The sequence below is a fragment of the Balaenoptera borealis genome (assembly GCF_965194805.1).
Source record: "Balaenoptera borealis genome assembly, chromosome: 5".
Classification (NCBI taxonomy): Eukaryota; Metazoa; Chordata; class Mammalia; order Artiodactyla; family Balaenopteridae; genus Balaenoptera; species Balaenoptera borealis.
In genome coordinates this window covers 8331693-8353298 of record NC_138862.1, presented here as the reverse complement: position 1 = coordinate 8353298, position 21606 = coordinate 8331693, and the positions used below count along the sequence as shown (strand labels likewise).

Below are 21606 nucleotides of genomic sequence, written 5' to 3'. Positions count from 1 at the left end.
CGGAGCACGGGCTCTAGGCGTGCGGGCTTCAGTAGCTGCAGCATGTGGGCTCAGTAGTTGCGGCACGTGGGCTCAGTAGTTGTGGCTCGCGGGCTCTAGAGCGCAGGCTTAGTAGTTGCGGTGCACAGGCTTAGTTGCTCCATGGCATGTGGGATCTTCCCGGACCAGGGCTTGAACCCGTGTCCCCTGCATTGGCAGGCGGATTCTTAACCACTGCGCCACCAGGGAAGTCCCACCAGCAATAAAAAATTGACTCAAATTTAATTTAGTGTTAAAGGTTGCAGATGCTTAAGTGTCCTGATAGAAGTGAAACTGTGGTGAATGGGTGTGGGTTTGGCGGTGGGAGCATGGAGAAGAGAAGCAGGAGGGAGGAAGGAGTTGGTTGTATAGGTGGAAGTGTAAGTTTGGGCAGAGTCAAGATTGCAATCTCTCACCCCAACAGGGACACTCTTCGCCACTTCCTTCAAAACAATCAAGTTGAATGTCGACTTTAACTGAATTACTAATTTTGAAAAAGTCGGCACTCTAAAAGAACTTTTGATAGGCATGGTAACTTCTGATACCATGAGAATCAGTCTGAAGTAAGTTATTTGCCTACTTTTTGCCTAATTTATCTTAAGTTTAGTCCGGCTTCTTTCATGGCCTGTGCTAATTTGAATGGTTGCCTTAGTATATCAAGGTTCTAGTAACTGTAGGAGGGAAACATTTGTTGGAAAAACTCAAGTGTCTTTTCTCCAGTCACACAGGCTAGAGACCAGTATTTATAACGGGGTTGTTTTTCCTTTTTTTTCTTTTTATTTGTACTAAAAGATTAAAAACATTTTTTTTATTGGAGTATAGTTGATTTAAAATGTGTTAGTTTCAGGTGTACAGCAAAGTGAATCAGTTAGACATATACATACATCCCCTCTTTTTTAAGATTCTTTACACCTGTAAGGTTGTATCTGCAGCCATTGTACTTATGAACGGTTTAACCTTAAGAAAAAATTGATATGAACATTATCATAAGATTGCAAAAACAAGCTTAGAAATAAATCCATAAACTGGTGACTAAGAGTAAAATAACATCTATAATATCCTTTTTACCATCACATTAAATGCCATTTTACTAGGCTTGGTACAAAATATAATTTCAGACAGCGGCTGTCTACTAATTACACAGTAGCCAGCACAGCAGGGCTACTAGCATACCTAGGTTTTAATGCCTGGGGAGCACACCTCGCAATGTTTAGTCAGGCAGAAGGTCTAGATAAAACAAAGATAAACCAAGGCCAGAATATTAATAAATTGTGGGCGGATCTAGAATCTGGAAACTGAGACGGTACATGAAAAAGAAAATCAGGGAGTTGGACAAAGATACAGTAACAGCTTAAGACGATTAATTTTCGGGGAATTCCGACGGGGAAGGAAGGCTGTGCCCGGAAAGGCGGGAGGGGGGTTGAAATCCGTGGGAATGCCTGGGAGAGCCTGCACAGTCTAAAGTTTTTATGATGGCTCCGTCCATAATTTCTGTACGCTTGCATTGGCCGCCTCAAAGACCGAGCGACAGGATTTAATCAAGGTGTCAGCCGCAGGGGCATCCTGAATGCGGGCGAAGCGTCCGGAATTCCTGAGATGTCTGAAACGCGGAGGCGGCCTCTTCCCCACCCCCCGCCGCAGCCTCCGTGGGCATTTTCCGGCGAGGGGGGCACGCGAGCCCTTCGAAGAACAGCTTAAACACGCGGACGTGCGCGGCTGGCGCGCTCCCCGGGGATGAAGGTGAGAGCCCCCGGCCCGGGCGCGCGGGGGGTGGGTTCCCCGGGTCCCCGCGCGGCCTCAGCGTCCGGCCCCCCTCCCCCCGGGGCGGGCGGGGCTGCGGGCGCACGACGCGGAAGCTCTGGGCTCCGAGGGCGGTGGCGCGGGGGCCGCGCGCGCTCTGCGGGCCGCAGTCGGCGCGGGCGCGGCGGGCGCGGCGGGCGCGGCGGGAGCGGGGCGGGGCGCGGCCGGGCGGCCGGGGAAGAGGCGGGCGCTCGCGCACAGGCCGGGCCGCCGCCTCGCCCCCCTTCCTCTTCCCCTTCCCTACCTCGGCCCGGCCATCCCCCTCTTCTCCCCTCCCCCGAGCGAATCACGCGCCCTCCTCTGACACTCGTAGCGGGCCCGAACTCCGAATTTATCCTTCACGTGACCTGAGGGGGTTGGGTGGTTGGTTGGGGACGGAGGGGGAGAGGGAAAGGAGGGAACGGAATCTGCCGTTGCCCGAGCAACAGGCCCCGCCCGCCGGCTTGGGGCCGGGGGGCGGGAGGAGGACGTCAGCACGTCAGCCGGGGTTTTGCGTTTTGATTGACAGTTGCTATAGCGACCGGGTCGGTCCGTCGCCATTTTGTTGGTTGGTTTTTTTTTAAACCCTTTCGCTTCCCGCCCGAATAATAATAAAAAGCCCCATTGGAGTGAGGCGGGGGTGGCGGCGGCAAGAGCGGCGGGGGGATCCGGGGAGACTGCTGCCGTCGCTGCTGCTGATCGCGGCCCGGGACGGGCTCAGGGAGCGGACACCCCGAGCGGGGGGTGCGGGCGCCGCCGCCGCCGCCGCTTCTGCTGCTGTTCCTGCTGCTGCTGTTGGTGCCGCTGCCGCCGCCGGCGAGCGGGCGGGACCGGTGTGAGTGTGAGAGAGTGTGTGTGTGCGTGAGCGTGTGCGAGGACGAGTGTGCGTGCGTGTGTGTGTGTGAGTGTGTGTGAGTGTCTGTCTGTCTGTGCGGGGACTCGGGGGCGGGCGGTTCGGGCTCTCCTGGCGGAGGAGCCGCCGCCGCCGCCGCCGCCGCCGCTCGGGCCCCGGCGCTTCTCGCTGCGCAGGTTTGGAGCGCGCGCCATTTTGTGAAATTTACAAAATCCTCCTCGGGAAGAAGCCACCGGCAGCGGCCGCGACTCGGCGCCCGGCCTCGCCGCCGCCGCCGCCCTCCGCGCCGGGCCGGGCCTCGCGGCCCCGCCGCTGGGAGTCGGGGTCCGGGGACTGCGGTATTTGCCGGGGAGGGGGCTGTCGCCTCCCCGGCCCCGGGCGCCGCTGGAACCGCGAGCCGGAGAGAGACTGAGGAGGCTGCGGCTCGGCCGCGGAGCCGGGAGCGCCGGGGGCGGAGAGAGGAGGCCGGGGCGGCGCTGGCTGCGGAGGCCGCGGCGAGAGCGCAGCGGCGAGAGCCCGAGGCAGAGACTCACCGGAGGGAACGGCGCGAGCGCCCCGCCATCGTCCCGGTGAGTGTCCGGCCTGGCCCGGCCGCGGCCCCGGCCCCGCCCGGCCCGGCCCGGCGCCCGGCTCCCCCCGCGGCCTGCAGCCGGGCCCGTGCCGAGGCCGGCCGGGCGGAGGGAGGGACCTGCCATTTTAGGAGGAGGCGCCGCGGCCCGGGGCCGGCCGCCGGGGGAGGGAGCCCGACAGGCCCGGTCCCGGAGGAGAGGCGGGTGCGAGCGGAGGGAAAGTTGCGGAGGGTGGGAGATGGGGCCGCGGCCTCCCGGGAGCCGGGGCTTGGGGGCCGGAGAAAGCGCCAGACCTTCACTGGTCGCCCGAGCGAAGGGGAGGAGGTTGTCTTCCTCCTCCTCCTCCTCTTCCTCCTCATCCTCTTCCCCCAGCTCCTCCCTCGTCCCTCCTCTTGGTCCCCACCAGTGTGGGAACGGCCGGGGTTCTCCGCAAGGACAATGCGCGGGTTAAGAAAATGGGGCTGGCTGCCGGGCTAGGCGCCGGGGAAGGTCGCTAGCCCGGTCCCCGCGCGGCCCTTTGGGGTGTGTGCTGGAGCCAGGGCACTCGGCATGCTCCGAAGTTGTGCAGTGAGCGCAAGTGAGCCCGGCCACTCGAGGTGGACTGATGACCTGTTTAGCAGCGGGAGGAATTGGTGGCTGAGGATGCGTAAATTATAATTGATACCTGGGTATTGCAACGAAACTTCACAAGTCTGTTAATAGGCAGAGATCCACTCTCGCTTAGAGCCACCGGAGCTGCTGAATAGCTTCACACTTAGCGAAAGGCCCCTCCCTGGTCCGAAATAGTTAAAAATGGCAGAATTAGTGAGTGAGTGACTCTGATCACTTCTCTGTGCCTGTCGTCCAACCCTTGGATGATGTGAATCTTGTAATCTAGGTGCAGTACTTGAATGCCAGCACCATTTGGTTCTCGAATTCCGCCCAAGTTGTCAGAATATACACCTTGTAACATTGTTTTCACACTGATTTAAAGATTAGGACGACTAGTGCCAGGCACTTTTCTTCAGGGCCTTACGTGTGTTAATTAAGTCGCTTATTCTCCCGGTAGGAACTGTTACCCATTTCACAGATGAGGAAATTGAGCGGTGACTCATCCAAGGTCATACAGCTGGGACCAGGAGTCTGTAGCCAGCCTGGGCTCTTAATCGCTAGGGTATAACTCATTATTATAAATATTGGCAGATTTTGGAGCGATCTGTGTGTAATGACTCAGGGTTCTAACCTAGAGCTTCTGTCCGCGTATAGTGTTTTGCATGGAATTAACTTTGTAGTTTGCGGAAGAGGAAAGGAAAGGTTGAGGTGAGGGCCTCTGAATGAAACTAACTTGTCAGCTTCTCCCCTGCTCCCAAGCAAACTACATAGACAATTTTTGAATGGAAGGAATTAAAAAATATTCTTCAGTGCGTTTTGTTCACACTTAAATTTAATTATAGTCATGTAAGTATTGATGAGTCATAAGAAAGTTTTGTGCAAAGTTATTTTTAGTAATTTTTTATCTTTGAATACTTAAGATTTTCTCTGTGATCCATTACACTTTACATATACAAAGTATTTAAGAGTGGATATATTTAATATTTTGATTTTGGGGGCGTTTTCATAATTCAGTGGAATTACCTTTAGCTTTTGTTTTGTAAACTTCTCATATCTTGATTAGTTACGAGAATATTTTTTTCAGCTAGAGTGTAAATGTGGAAAGAGAATTAAAATTTCAGGTGCTAAGATTTTAAATGGAAGAAGATAGTTTCAAAGAGACTGCAGTTATGAAAAAAGTTCACTCAGTTATATTAAGATTTTTAGTATACATATGACTTACACTTAAAGTACCCCAGTGCTTTTGGAGGATTTGCCTTGGAATAACAGTGATGTTTATGGTGGCTGTCCAAATTCATTTAGACTTCAAACCTTGCCAAAAAGTTGAGTCCTGTCAATGTCTACAGCAAGTTGTAATGTAAAACTGAGTATAAAAAGTTCATAAGAAGCGTAAGCTCAGAAGTTATTTATCCTGGAAGGAAGGGTCACTCCTGTGTCTGTAAGGTGAAGACTCACTCCTTTGAAATCTAAAAAAGATTATGGATTTGAATAGAATTAAGTGAGTGGATGGTCCTTATTGGTAGGGGTGGGAGATGGACTAAGTGATCTAGTGAGATCTTTGTTTTTGTTTGGAATATGGAATTTAGATTTAAGATCGTTTCTTACATTTCTTTTAAAGACTTTTTGGTGGGACTTAATGGAAACTTAACAAACATACATAGTTACTGTGTCCTGGGGATTCGAAAATTGAGTTAATCCAGCCTCTTTTAAGGGCACTAACATTCAAAACAAATGAAGATGTTTCATTGTAATGCAGTGTCTTGTTTGGGAATGTAGATGTTAAAAAAAAACCTGGCTTAGAATTTTTTCCTCCTCTAGAATATTGTCTGATGTCTGCCCCTTAGTTTCATTTATGCAGATTTTTTTGTGTGTATGACTTAGAGATGTTGCCGTGGGGAGTGTGGTAAGTGCAACAACTGGTATTTAAAGAATTTACATAGGTTTTTGTAGAGCTACAAATCCCCGTGAAACCAAATTTAAGATAACTTGTTATAATAGGTGGTGAGAGTGACCTTTGGCATATGTTTTGTTTTGAAACTATACAAAGAAAGAAGATGCTAATTTGTATTGAATCTTGGGTACTACTTGGAAACAAAACAAAAAAAAGCTTAGAAGTTTAGAATGCCCAGGGATATTTTCACATGCATGTTTATGCTTGGCAACTATCTAGTCATGGGGAGAAAACTTGAATAGAAGTAACTTTATTATGAGTGAGAAGGGAATTAATTGCCTTCTACATGATCTAAAAATAAGCTTAATAGAAGAGGGGGCTTCATTTGTGACTTTATTTGTGGTAAGGTGTGTGTCAAATTTTCTTTGCTTTAACATTCACTTTTCTCTTGTCTCAAAGAACTTTCACATTTCCTACACGCCCACCCCCACCCGCAAGCAGTTTCTCTTTTTATCCCCCCACCGAGAAAAACTTTATCTAAATCCAGCAGAACCCCCAAACTTCCAGAGTCTTTATAAAGAACTTGCTTTTTCTCTCCCAGAATTTCAGTAGTCTTAGAATTTTGTTGTATTACTATCAGTAATTTAAACTGTGAGCTAAGAATCACTATTTTCTGTTGAGTTTTTTTGGTGGTTTTACCTCCAGATACTTGTGTGTATTTTCTGCTTAGAAGTAAAGATATTACTTGAAACTATTAAACATGATCACCTGAAACTTGACACTTAACACACTTTGCCCTGTAAAGTGAAATGCGTGACTTTGTTACTTCTGTGTGAGCACCTTACGTGTATACATAGTGGTTATGCTTTTTGAAAGACTTATTACGATATATCATTTTGACAATGGGCAATGTTTTGATGGCTAGAGAAATTATAGTAATTCATAACCCAAGGCGTGCACAGTTTTGGATTAAAAATTTGGGGGGAGGAGGTTAAAATTTGTGGTTAATTACTTGGAAAAATCATCAAATTATTTTAAACTACCTAAAATTTCTCCCCAGTTGCCTCTAAATAAAGAAATCATTTGAAATCTTGTCTTATGTCAATGCTATAATGTTAAGCTAGAGCTGTGGAGTTTATCATTGGTTATGTGAAAGTGAAATGATGACTTCACGTGACTAAAGTAATTAATTTAAGGCTCATATTAGGCAATTAGAGACAAGTCTTGTTTCCTAACCTAGTGGCTACAGGCAGCCTTAGTTTCATTTTTTGGTATATGAAAACAAAATGACTTGGTAATATTGCATTGTATAAACCAGCTAAATGTTTTTAAAAAGTTATGGTTTTGCTTTGAAATCCTACTTCCAGAGTTGTATAACGAGTTAAAATTCTTTATTGGAGATAACTTGTGGTACATTGAACATCTAAGATAATGTGGTTCCTTGTAGGCATACTTTTTGCTAATACAGAACCATTTTGTCTTTTCAGCAATTGATTCTTCTCCCAGAGCTATGTATCCTCTCTTCTAGAAGGTGACTTTTAAAAGTTTGTAATACTGTTAAAGTTTTGTTTGTTTGATGGACATGTGCCCATATCTGATATATAGTGCATAATAGTTTAAAATGTATCTTTACTCTTGATGAATTATTTTTAGTTTTATCTCACCATAATTGAATTGCTTGTTCAAATTGATTTTGTGGAGAGGGGCTTAGTGAACTGGTTTAACATGGAATGAAACTGGTTTCAGCATCACCTCTATTTTAAATAACATACCTGTTCATTAAATAATCCCATTATTTCTCTAAGTATATAAAATTTCGACTGGAAAGAGTTTATTATTTTTTTAAGTTTTATGGATATTTGTGGTTAAGGTTGGCATTTTAGCACATGCATTTGGGTAAGAAGATGCTGAAATTGTGACATCTATCCACAATCTGCTTGATAGCAAGTTAGAGATAGCAGTTGAAGAAGCATAACTGTGGAGAGAGTATTGGCCTGTGAGATGGTGCCAGGCAGAGCCTCCTGAGTCAGGCAGGTCTGGAATCTCAGGTCCTGCCACTCACTGGCAGTGTGGACTTAAGGCACAGTGATTTTGCTAAGTATCAGTTTCTTCATCTGTAAAATGGGGTTGATGGTACTTACCATGGGGTTCTTGTGAAGACTGAGATAGCACACATACATTTTTTAATAGCTTTCTCCCTCTTTTCCTCTTCTTCATTGATACTCATCCTTATGGTCGCAGCATAAATGCTACTTCTTCAGAGGCCTTCCTCTAAACCCCAGTCTAAGTAAGATTCCTTGGCCATGCATTCTTACAGACTCTGCTTTTTTTGACAGCCATTACTAAAAGTTGCTATACAGTTATTCATATGTACGCATAAGTACACTTACTCATTTACTGTCTGTCTCTCCCTCTCTCCACTAACCTGTAAGGTCCATCTGGACAGGAATAATTCTGTAACTCCAGTGCCTGGCACATAACAGGTGTAGCTAAATGTACATGTACATGGGACGATGGAATGAGGAACCTGTGTGCCAAATCCTGCCTGAGCACCACTCCTTAGTTGTGCAACCTTGGGCAAAGTAGCTTCCGAGCTTTAGTGTCCTGTGTCCAAATGTGCAGAGCACCCGCTGCCTTGCCCAGGATTTTGAGAATGTGAAATGAGGTACTGTAATGTGGTGTTCTGCAAAAAGTGTAAAATGTTATATAAATGTAAGTTGGTACAGTAGCAATAATTTCAGTAGTGAGATTACCCAAGAATTTATAATTAGAGTTTCAGCCTTACTGAGTTGGTAAGTAGCTGTTTTGTAATATTTATTAGTAACTTAATCTTTCTATATGCATTAGTTAGAGCACAAGATTGGACCTATGTTCGGACTAAATACAGTGGCTTAAACAAGGAGTTTACTTCTCTCTCATGCAAGTAGTCTAAGGCTGATGTGGTGGCTCCAAGATGTAGGGGAGCTTGGTTCCTTCTGACTTGCTTTCCTGTGCTTAAGGGGCACCATTCCTATACAGTTGAGGACAGCTCCCCTCCACATGCACAGTCCAGGAACAGGATGTGGGGAGAGAACACCCCCTCTTTAAAGACAGACCTGGAAGTTGCATATGGGACTTTTGTTCACACCCATTGGTCAGAACTTAGGTGGCCGCATGTAGCTGCAAAGGAGGCTGGGATATGTTGGTCTTCAGTAGGTGGCTGTTTGGCTGAAAATCTGTTTCTACTGAAAGAAGAGAATGGGAGGGGATTATGAAACATTGCCTGTCACACTTTCAAATGTTTTGGGAGAAACTTACAGAAATGAACTTTGAAAAAACAACTTATTGCACTAATTAATAAGTTTATATTCCATATTTGCTCATTACTCTTTTGAACTATGGTGTACAAATTGAAATAGACCATCAGTACATAGTATATAGAATATATACATGTGTAGTCAGATTACAAAAATTGTAACTACTAGTAGTGAAGGAATTTTGGGTCACATTATTTTACTGACGGTATTTTCTGATAGAAACATGATTCTTGACTGCTGTGACTATTGCAGTAAACAGTATTTGAAATCTAAGCTCTTGGATTTAGTTTTAGCAGTCCCCTTGACCGTTTTGTGTGTATTTGTGCTCACATCCTCAGCAAGCAATACTAGGATATTGTGATTTAGTATCGCAATATCTTGTTAGGTTTTCAGTAAATGTTTGAATCACTGAAGTTCCAAGGAGGATGATAGCAGTGATATTTAAACATTTACTGTCCAGTATCTTCCTCTTTATTTCATGGGTTTGACGAAAGAGGAAGGTCTAGGATTCTTTGAACTAGCGTATAATTAGGTCAAGTAGAGACCTGAGGAACTAATGGGTCTCAAACAGTTTTCAGGATAACTTGTCAAAGTTGTGGGATTCCCAAGCTCCGATACTTCTTTTTCTGTAGGTATGGGTGACACTCTAGAATCTCCTTTCTTAATTTGGACTCCGGGTAATCCTGATGCAGTAGAAGCATTTTGAGAAACATTGACATAGTTCGTCTCTCATTTTAGAGAAGGAAAGGGATGCAGAGAAAATAAATGACTAACCAGTGCCTCAGAATAAGCAGGTCTGGGGGACTGGCACATGTTTTCCTGACTCTTGGTTCTTTGTTCTTTCTACAGAAGAGGGGACAGAGAATAGAGTACAACTGCATTTTTGATTTTATAGGAAGATCTGTTGTTTTCAAATATGTTGCTATTTATGTGTGAGCTCATTGGTAGTGAATGGTTGGCTCACTTACCTGTCTTCTTAGCCTCTTAGAAGAATAGCCTGAGTTGGTCAAATAAGTATTTAAAGGTGGGAAGTTGAGGTTTTAAATCAGGTATAGTTAGTGTCGGTGCTGTAGTGGGTAGGGTAGTGTATCTCCAGCGTTAGGGGTAGATGACAGGTAGGTTTTGACCTGGCATGTTTAGAAGGAACAAAGGGAGGTCATGTCCTCAAATTATTACTTTCCTTTTCTTCTGGTTTGCTTGCAGTTCTCACTGTTGAATTCATTCCTTTAGATTAAGGTAAGAGCTGGATTCCCTAATTTAAAGTGGAAATATTCCCAGACGAATATCCTTTATCTGTTATCAGGTTAACACTTTATTTTTATCATTTAGCTGGCTGTCATTGTAAACATTGGAGAGTAGCACCTGCACTAATAAGAGAGCTTTTTGGGACGGGGAGGGAAGGGTAGGGCACATGTGCCCTTGCCCAAGGAAAATGAAGGGCATGTTTGAGAAATGTCTGCTTGTGGTGCAGTCCTGGAAGGGTTCATGGAGGCTCCTCTGGTGGCTGGAGGTTGGTAGCGTTAGACTGGCACTTGCTGGCCTTCTGTTGCTAAGAGTGTCCGTAATGGGACTGTGGATAATTTTGCTGAGGACCACTGGGCTTGATGGAATATGGAGTCATTGGAGTAGGAGTGTTCTCTTTTTCTTAGTGTTTTTTCATCTGTTTAGGGCTCCTATTTGAGCAGTCTTATATCAGACATAAAAGGTATCACTTTGATCTAGAGAATTTTAATTCATAACAATCAACAAGTTATGTATTTTCACGATTAAAAAAAAAAAAGATCCAGCCCGGTAGAATGGTGTCACCCCCCACCCCCCACCCCCCTGTGCTCCATAAGTAATAGCTATTTAGTTTTTCCTACTAGAAATGTTCTATACATACAAATGTACAACTGTATATGTAAACATTTAGTATATACACGTCTGTTACAAAGCTGTATATTTAGTGCGATCCTGATTTTTTTTAGTGTGACATTGTGTGTGTGTGTGTATATCCACTCTGTGTACTTAAAATCAAAAGCAAATGGGATCATGCTAAACACACAGTTTTGCAACTTAAGCTTCTTGATCATCTTAGAAATATTCCCACATCAGGTGGTAGAGTTTCCCTGTTTTTTTAACGGATGGGAAGTGTTCCATGTTATGGATGCAGCACAATTGAGTCAGTCTCCATTAAAGAGCATTTAAATATTTTTTCCCTATTTTTGCTATTTTCAAACAACGCTGCAGTGTACATCCTTGTACATGTAACTTTCCTGTGAGCGTTAGCCAGAGAGTATATATTTATAAGGGAAATTGCTGGTTCACCAGGTATGTGCACATTTGAATATGTATATTGCCAAATTGTTTTCCAAGAAGTAGCACCAATTCATACTTCATCAGCAGTGTCTGAGAGTGTATAGTTTTCCAAATCTCACCAACACTGGTGTTATCGAAGTTTTAAATCTTTGTCAGTTTAATAGGTGAATAGTGAAGTCTAGTTGTTTGAATTTGCATTTCTTTATGAGTGAATTTGAGCATCTTACATTGTACTGTAAGTCTTGTACTTTAAATAACAAAGTATTCGTTCTTTGTTGTTTAGTTAAAATTGTTCTGTGATTTTCCTGTATTTATTTATTCTGTTGAATGAAAAACTGTTTTGATAAATTGTAAATGCTTATAAATAAATTGTAAATGCTTATAATTGTAAATGCTTGGATAAATTGTAAAAGGGGATTCTTGTTCCTCTTCAACTGAGGAAACATTTGCCTGTCCTCTGTATAAGATATGTGAATTACGGTGGTAGAAACTTTGACTACAAAAGTGAATAAGGTTTGGTGACCTGTGCTGTTAGTGTTGAGATAGTTGTGTGTATACAGGCAAAATTAGCACAGGTAAGACCATGGCTGCTAACAATTAGAGGTATTGCCATACAGAGAACTAACTAGAAGAACACGGGGAAGTCAGACAGATCTGGGGATTTGAGCATGCCTTGTGGAGGAGGAGGGATGGGAGCTTGGTCTCGAAGAATGGATGGGCTTTTTACAGTAGAACCTGGGGAAGTGACAGTCGGCTGGAAGAAGTCATATAGGCACCTGTGGTGGGTGTGCCTGGAGTATAAGAGCGTGTGTGTGTGTGTGTGTGTGTGTGTGTGTGTGTGTGTTATGTTGGGGGAGGGATAGGAACAATTGCAGTGAGAAATGAGAGTTAATGGGTCTTAAAAGGAATTTGAATTTGGGGCAGTTGAAGGTTTTTCATCAGGGCGATGATGGCAGATCCATGAGTTAGGGAGATGACAGCCTTTTGAAAGGCTCATTCTAGGTGTACAGGCATGAGGAATAAGAGAGGGAAAAACAAGACAGAGGGAGAGCCAAGTTAGGAACATCTTGAGTTCTTAATTATTTAATTTTCAACAGAACAAAGTGAATATTTCTGGATTCAAATAGCAATGTGACCCAGGTTTTGGAGATAGAAAGGAGAGAATTCAGCTTTGGTGGCAGTATAGTAAAGGTCATAAGGAGTCGAATGACTGGCTTAATGGGACAGTTGAGAATATTTCCTAGTAAGCTCCTGAAGGAACTGTGGAAGAACAGAAGATAGAATTATTATTGTAGTTCAAACCTTCCATTAGTGACAGGTGGAAATAATTTATAGCACCATTAAAAATGAGCTAAAAAATGGGGCAGTGGGAGAAGGCAGTGTTAGAAGCTGTGATTCTGGAAAGGGAAAGGTTGTATCACAGTTCATGGTTTGAAAAGTATAGAGTAGTTAAACATGTGAGAGTTTAATTTATTCTGAGTGTCTTAATATTTTCCTGAAAAATACCATATTTATTGTTTATGTTCACATATGTTGTTATTGGGAGACCAATCATCTAAAAAGCATTTATCTTGTGAGGCAGATAGAGCTATTTATTGAGTACCTACTAGTGCCAAACATGGCACTAGGGCCTGGGAATCAATGCTGAAATAAAACCCTCGCCGTATGTGCCATCATGGAAGTTAGTTGTAGCGGGGGATCTTTAATAGCCTGCTCCTAATCCAGAGTAGGCTTTAAGGACGCAGTCTAGAGTACACGTGAATTTTCATTAAAGGGAACACAGTCTATGAAATTGAGTAATGTTTGATGTTGCTTTTTGAAGGTCAAAATTTTTGTCTCCTTTTAAGAGCCCCTTTGACAGTTAGTTTTAGGTTAAAGTTTATTTGGATATAAGTAGGACTGCTGTCTCTAAGACAAATACTGTCTGCTGAGAAATTTGTTCTGATTTGATCGTTTCCCCTTGAAAAAGAACAGCTGTCATCACAGTGGTGTGTTTTACTTCACCTTTACATCAAACACATTTATTTTTGAGAGACATTACTATGGTACAAAAGACTGTTTCATTGAAGTTTTCCAAAAGAGCAATGGTAAGAAAATTATTAGGATCTCAGCATATTTTGCCATCTAATTTCAATTTTTGAATTTCCCTGTAGTGGTTGTGTGGTACAGTTCAGAATGTCAGTAATGCTAGGTGAATTTACCTAAGGATTGGCCTGAAGGCCCACAGCTACTCAGCGGTACCGGAGTCAGCTCTGCAAAGGGAGGAAGTTGAAGACAGAAGTCTTAGGATTCATGGGAGACGTTTGGAAGAAGGCTGTTTGCTGAATAAGATAAAGATACGGACATGTGAAGTAAAGGATGTGGGCATATAGGGAAGGTCAAGGAATAAAATTCAATAGAATGGATAGAAATGGAGAGACTTGAACAAATGGATGAACAGGAATTCTCAGTTCTTTAAAAAAAAAACAAAAAACCTCTTTAATGATTTATTGTGACTTCTAGGGGAAAGACTAGACTAGTCATAGCACTCCCTACCTGGATGATCTGGCTCCAGCTGACTTAAGCCGTCTTGTCTCCCATGTCTTTGCATGTCTGCTTCCTGGGCCAGCCATCATCCCTTCTTTCTTTTAGTTAACTTCTTTTCCTCCTTCATTTTCAGTTCAGATATTACTTTGTCAGGGAAAGCAGACCCCTGTCCTAGTCACCTCTTCTTTTTTAATGTCTCATGTCTCCCTGTACTTTCCTTTCACAATGCTTATCACAGGTGGTAATTTTTTTAGTGCTTGTTTTATTAGTACCCTCCAGAGAGCAGGAGCAGTGGTGTTTTGCTCCCCCTTGCATTCTAAGAGATCAGCAAGTGTTTGGCGTGTGGTACCAAGTAAACATTTGTTGAATGCATCAGTGAACTACGTTTTGGTCTTTACTAGTTGGTCTCAAGGACCAAATGATTACATAAGGGGAATGTACATTTGGAGTAAGAGTTAGACAGGGAATATGGGAGCCTTGAAGAAGAAGAAAAAGGTGAATCCTGTCTTTTTAAAGATAAGCTTGGAAAACTCTGTGTAACCAGTAAAAAGACAAAGTTATTTATTCATGGATTAATTTAATAAGTGCATATGAAATACCTACTAGTTGTTAGAAGTTCAGTGTTGGTATTACGGAGTTGAAAGATTGTGCCTTCTCTATTAAAGGAGTACATGATTTTATTAGTTTATTGAAATAGATACAGTTCTTAGTTTCATTTGGAATGGTTTTAAATTGTGGAGGGAATCAGGCTGGATGTTCTTTATGATTTTTAGCCAACAAAGTGAGTTTCATTCAACAGTTATATCTGGAATGTCAATCCAGCATTTGCAGTAGCTCTCGGGTTCACATTTAAAATAAGCTCTAGCTTTGGCGTCATTTAAAAAGTGATAGAAGGGACTTCCCTGGTGGTGCAGTGGTTAAGAATCCACCTGCCAGTGCAGGGGACATGGGTTCGATCCCTGATCCGGGAAGGTCCCACGTGCCGCAGAGCACCTAAGCCCGTGTGCCACAACTACTGAGCCTGCGTTCTAGAGCCCACAAGCCACAACTACTGAGCCCATGTGCCACAACTACTGAGGCTTCATGCTCTGCAACAAGTGAAGCTGCCGCAATGAGAAGCCCGTGCGCTGCAATGAAGAGTAGCCCCCGCTCGCCACCACTAGAGAAAGCCCGTGCACAGCAATGAAGACCCAATGCAGCCCAAAAAAAAAAAAAAAGTGAAGAAAGTGGTTTGGATGCGTTTTGGCGTTACTTTTTCTTCACATTTGGACAACAGAACAAGAAGAATGATTGAGGGAAAGTTCGTTGTACAGATGGATTTTCAAAAGAATTGAGTCTTGTAGTTAGAAAATTACTGAAGCTTTTGATCTTGTCAGGTGAATGATCTTTTTAAAAGCTTAAAAGGGACTTGTTTTAAAGTAGTTCTGAAACCTTTCTCAGGGACTAGTTTCTGTAGTAAATATTTAGAAAAGCAAATATTCAGATTTCATTTTTTGGCTCTTTGCCTGGCCCCTTGCCAGGCCCTTGGGACGTAGTTGTGAGTTAGGTGGACATACGTGGTCCCGTTCATGGCCATGAAGCCCTTCAGTGTGGTTGGAGTTCGCTGTAGAGAACCCTAAAGGAGACGTGGCTTGATGCTTCCATCATCCAGCTGTCCATTTGTCCATCTGTTTATGTAGTCCTTGAACTTAGCTCTGGTGGCAACATGTTAGACTACTTTATTGTTGCTTCATCTCTGATAACAAAGGGGCTAAGGGGGATAACATTTATAATACCAATGTAAAATAGAAACTGGGATCTTCAGCTTGTTGGCATTGGCAGATTCTTTTTAAAAAAGAGATGTTCATGTAAATCAGTGAGTTTCTCTTGTTAAAAAATAAACTAATAATGGTAACATTATTAAATAATGCTAATATTGATTGCCTGCTATGGGCCAGACTCTACATATTCATTATTAGTTATTTTAATATTATCAGCAGCCCTAGAAGTTGGTGGATAGTATCTGTTTATAAGTTAGAAAACTGAGATGCAGGGAAGTAAATTTGCTTAAGGTTAATCATAGTAGATTGCTTATGCTGCTTCCAGATAATAAAAAACCCAGTGAACAGTTACAGGCCCTAAAGTTAAACATTCAGATAGAAAAGAAAAAGGAACATAGAGCTTCTATAACCCATTAATTGAAGAAATAGATAAAAGTTCTGGTATGCTGGGATTGATGCTTTGTGCTACTGGTTCATTAGTCTTTCAGATAATTAACCAGAACATCTAATAGCTTTCTATGTTTGGGGAATTCTTTACCTTAAGAATCTTGGTGGGAGGTAGATGTCTTCCATTATGAAAGCCAGTTGCTCACTTTCTCTGCATTTTTTTGGGGTTAGGATGCAATCATATGACCTGGGACCTCCATTCCTCTACCTCAGAAGCCAGTGATTTGCAGAAGCAGGCACTTTGCAAAGTCTGTGTTCTGCAGTGCAAGGGGGATGGCAGCTGCGGCTCTTCTGGAGGCAGTCAGTGACAGATCCAGTTGTAGCATTTAGTTCCAGGGTCAGTGGTATCTCTACAAATCACAGGGACCGAATCCTGTGTTGTCTCCACTGGACCAGATCTGTGGTTTGAATTTTCGGTGTTCTTGGTTATGTAGCCTTCCAGCCTGGCCCTCCTGGGGTTTTCTGTGAGTTGCCTAATACACTTTAATAACTTCCTTTACAGTTTCAACAAAGCTAGAGTTAGTTTCTTTTGTTTGCAACTAAAAACCTTTACTCAGATGTTGGTAATTACGACAATAGACAATTCTAAGGAACTCTCTATGGTCAGGGTTATCTGTATCTAGATTAGAATTTACTAAGTAGAAGAGTTCACACAATACATATTAAGTGAAATACTCGTAAAACACTTTGCTTATTGATTTAATGCATTTGCTGAATTTGAGTGCCTTTTCTAGGCCAGGATATGTTCTAGGTGTTGGAGATACAGGAGTGACAGTGTAGGTAAGATCCCTGTACTCACAGAGCTTACGTTCTATTGTGAAATGTAGAATAAGCAAGAAAGCAAGTAACATAATTGACCAAGAGTGATACATATCATGTACATATCATGATAAAAATAAAGACAGGATAATGTGATAATGATGTGTGTGTGTATGTTTAGGAGTTGTATCTTATAAAACATTTACTTTAAAATTGTTGTCAGGAGTCATGACTTCTGTTTTTGACTGTGGGACAGTAACATTCTGAATTTACCCTCCCACCATAAACAGCTAGGAAACTGGACAAAATACATGGAACAACTGTTTTCAGATATTAAACAATAGGCAGTGCGGAACCACATTCCCTAACAGATGGGAAACAAACGAGGAGGTCCTGTGATGGTGCAGCTTTCTGCCTGGAGGCAGATCTCAGTGCGGGGAAGGAGATCCCCAAAAAAGCCAGTGAGTTGAGGAAAGAAAGATTGGGGTTGGGGGAGGCCAGAATGGTTCTGATTTGAGGAGCAGAGTTCTGGAAAGAAGGGACTTACGCTGAGAGTTATGCAGAGAAAGAGTTCCATAAATCTTCTTAGTGGTCCCCTTAAATGTTGACTGAATGCCAATCTGTGGTGCATGTGTAGGGTACAGTTTCATGAAGGAAACATTTCTGGGGAAGGAATCCACTGGGAAGCTGTAAGCAGAACAATTTTCTGAGCTCACCCAGGGCTGGAAAATATTTGAGTACTTTATAGCCAAAGTAGAAAGATCTCATTATATGCTGTGTTGATTGAGAATCCAAAAGGGTCATGTCTTAATGGGGCTAAACTAGTCCTAAAATAAAGGTTACTCTAGATATGTTTGAAAAAAATCTTAGAAACACGCCTTAAAAGGGGCAAACTACAATTGACACTTGAACAACACGGTTTGAACTGTGCAGGTCCACTTAATACGTGGATTTTTTTCAGTACTCCAGTACTACATGATTTGCAGTTGGCTGAATCCATGGACGCAGAACTGCAGATATGGATGACTGGCTGTGAATTTATACTTGGAGATTTGACTGTGTGGGGGGGTCAGCACCTCTAACCCCTCTGTTGTTCAAGGGTCACCTGTAATTTGAAAGTAATGTAATTGCCAGTCATTGCAAAGGCCAATAGTCTTTAAAGAAACGTAAAGAAACCCAACACTCAACAGTGTAAAATGTCTAGCATCCAATCAAAAATTACTAGACGTGTGAAGACGTAGGTTAATGTGACTTATAATTAGGATATCAGTAAATTGAAACCAACCTAGAACTGACATGTTAGAATTAACAGGTAAGGACATGAAAGCAGTTACTGTATTCCATATGTTTAAAAAGTTAGAAATTATGAAAGGTATAAAAAGATCCAAATAAAACTTTTAGAGGTGAAAACTAATGTGTGGAATGAAAAATATACAGGATGGCATTAATGGCAGATTAGACATGGCAGAAGAGAAGATTAGTGAGTTTGAAGACAGAAGAGAAAACTCAGGAGAAACAGAAATGATAGAGACAATGGAATTAGCAGGCAAAGTTATTAAAAAATGGCTACAATAAAATGCAGAGTCAAATGTCAAATCACTGTGTTGTACATCTAAAACTAATATTTTATGTCAAATGTATCTCAATAAAAAATACAAATAAAACACAGGGTCAGATTGTGGTTAATGTTGACATCTTGGTACATGAGTTTTGCTTAAAAAGAGCAATTGTGACTGCTACCTGAAGTTGGCTTGATGTGTAGTTAAGAGTAGTTGCAAATCATTATTTCAGCAAAGCACCAGGATATGGCAGAAAAACTTTATTGTGTAACAGCGTGTTTGTTATTTCTTGATATGTAACAATATTACCGTAAAGTTAGAAACTTAAAAACAAGTACATTTATGGCCTCACAGTTTCTGTAGGTCAGATGTCTGAGCACAGCTTAGCTTAATTAGCTGGGTCTCTGAGGGCTCTGGTCAAGTTATTGATGGGGCTTTGGTCTCATCTAAGGTGTAACTGGGGAAGGTCTCCTCTAAGCTCATATGATTGTTGGTAGAATTCAGTACCCTGTTCAGTGTTGGATTGAGGGCCTCCGTTTCTTGCTACCTATTGGCAGACATCTGCCCTCAGTTCATTGCTGTGTGGTCCTTTCCAGCATGGCCACTACTTTCTCAAAGACAGTGAAGGAGTGAGTCTTCGCACTAGACAGATATACAGTCTCATGTATCATAACCACAGAAGTGACATCCCTTCACATTTCCTGTATTCTCTTGGTTAAAAGCAAGTCATAGGTCTTGGTTCAAAGGAAGGGTCTGTGGGAGGGCATGAACAGCAGGAGGCTGTGTTGTGGCAGCCGTCTTAGAGTCTGTCCATTATAGAGAGTAGAGTGTAGTGGGAAAGAAATGCTGTCCATTTGATTGGATGCCCTACATTTTTGTACATTCCCTGGAGTCTGATCTAGATATCTGGCTTTGAATCCTAGCCCTGCCTTTTCCCAGCCATAAAAACTTCTCTGAGCCTCAGTTTCCCTGTGGGGATAATATACGCCTACTGTTTATAGCGTTGTGAAGAGTAATAGAATGCTTGTAAAGCACTTAGGACTCCATCCTACTAACTCCTAGTCATCTTCCCCATCCCAGTTGAGATGTCTGTGTTCAGGGAAACCTTCCCCGACTCCTTCCAGTCTAGGTTAGGTTTCAAAACACCTTGAACTTTTCCTTATCACTGCTTCACACTGTTCCACCTGAACTTGATACCTGTTCGGTTTATTTATTTTTGTATCTGTTTTCTTTAGACTGAGCTGCTTAAGAGCAGGAGTTGCATCTGCTTTGTTCACTGCTGTCTCTTCAGGGCCTAGCATAGAATCGTAGAAGGGCCTGGTGTATAGAAAACGCCATAAATGTTTGCTGAATAACTGAAAGAATGAGGTTAAACTGCATGCACTGCTTCTTTGAAATGGCATTTTTAGTGTTACCATACTGTGTTTTTCCAAGTACTGGAGCAGTTAGTCTAAAAGATACTCCCTCTGTTTCTAGGATGGTCAGGATCTAGCATGGGAGACTGAGGCATAATAGTCTTAAAACTGTGATTGAAGAGGTTTGCAGAGTGGATGCTAAAAAATGGTAAAAAAAAAAAAAAAAAAAGCTGACAGTATGAGGATACAGTAGTAAAAATCAGTCCTAGTGGATTAGAAGTAGGGTACACAGTAGGGAGTTTCTCTTGCTGTAAATGTGCTCTGCAGATTACTCCATGGTGTGGTATGAAGGAAATAAGCTTGGAGAAAATTACCTTCTTGGAGAGTCACAGTACACATTAGCATATTATAGGAAACCTGTTAACATAGTAAGGGCAATCTTTATTAAGCTTGCTATGAATACTTTATAAACACACACATATCACAACCTAGTAAGGTATTATTTTCAAATAACTGATGATAAAAATTAGGTTTAGAGGTGGAGTAGTTTTCCCTAGTGGTTGGTGAGATAGGATTCAAACCAGGTTCGGCCCTCACTCTTAGTTATTATTTGTATTGCTTCTGTGGAATATGTTTTAGCAAATATTAATTTCATGAGAGCAGGAATCTTGTACCTTTTTGAAAAAATTTATTTTTTGGCTGCATTGGTCTTCGTTGCTGCGCGCAGGCTTTCTCTAGTTGTGAGTGGGGGTTACTCTTCATTGCGGTGCACGGACTTCTCATTGCGGTGGCTTGTCTTGTTGCGGAGCACGGGCTCTAGGCACGTGGGCTTCAGTAGTTGCGGCACACGGGCTCAGTAGTTGTGGCTCTCAGGCTCTAGAGCGTGGACTCTGTAGTTGTGGCGCACGGGCTTAGTTGCTCCGCGGAACGTGGGATCTTCACGGACCAGGGATTGAACCCGTGTCCCCTGCATTGGCAGGCGGATTGTTAACCACTGCGCCACCAGGGAAGTCTCAGAACCTTGTACATTTTGTTCGTCATGTATCTAGGACTAGTATCTTGCTTATCCCTTAATACATGGCTGAATGAAGGGTTTCTGGTATTTTAAACTGTATCTCAGCTTCCCAAGTTGAATTCCATGTAAAACTTGAAGAGAGTTTTGTAGATAGCAGCTGGTATAATCCAATCAGTGGATTACAACAGAAAGTAATTTTGTGTTTCCACTTTGCAGTGATGGAGTAGTTATGTCCCTAAAGAAGAAACATCTATGTAGTCTTTGACTCCTTGTAACTTCCTCTCAGTTACTTTTGAATTTACTCTATTACCCAGCCCTCTTGAGTTTTGTTTCTGAAATAGTCTTCAATTAAGCTCTTTCTTTACATTATTGTTAATGACCTCTCTACAGATCAGATCTTTAGTTTCTTTTTGCTTACTGCAGTAATTTTTTTTAAGAATTAATTTTCAGTTTTAATATGCATATAATCAAAATTGAATACTACCGAAAGGCTTGTGATGAAAAAAACCCGTCCCCAGGCACACCCTTCATTACTCTAGTCCTGCTCCGGAGAGCAGTGCTTCCCGAACTTTTCCACCTCAGAGTCTGTATGGGCAAAATAGAAGAGGCTGTTTGGGTGTCCTGAGGTCTTCAGGGGATCTTGGCACTTCTGGAACATTAGTGGCACTGTGTGCCATGTACACTAGCTGGCAAGCTCTGCCCCGTAGGTAATCACTTTTCCCTCAACTCTTAGCTGTTTCTTCTGCTGTTTATCTATTTCTAATTAAGTTGCTTATCAGTTAGGATGCTTTTGGATGGTAGTACTGAGACCACGACCCAAACTGGCTTCAGTGTAAATCACAGTTGGAAGTCCAGAGGTAGGGTGGGTTCTAGGGCAATTGGTTTTGTGG

The 21606-nt window shown here is 42.7% G+C and overlaps 1 protein-coding gene across 7 annotated transcripts in view; it reads left to right on the top strand.

Annotated features, from left to right (window-relative positions):
* Positions 1–368: 368 nt before the first annotated feature.
* The window catches only part of DYRK1A (dual specificity tyrosine phosphorylation regulated kinase 1A), a 143522-nt gene continuing 122284 nt past the window's right edge, over positions 369–21606 (top strand). For 2 of the 7 annotated variants that reach the window (XM_082394571.1, XM_082394577.1), the window contains exons 1-2: positions 2384–3219; positions 7189–7232. The gene's annotated coding sequence lies outside the window, so the exon portion shown is untranslated. Of the gene's footprint in view, positions 1759–2383; positions 3220–7188; positions 7233–21606 lie in introns of those variants that run through there. The other 5 variants (XM_082394573.1, XM_082394578.1, XM_082394581.1 and 2 more) reach the window with 4 other exon arrangements.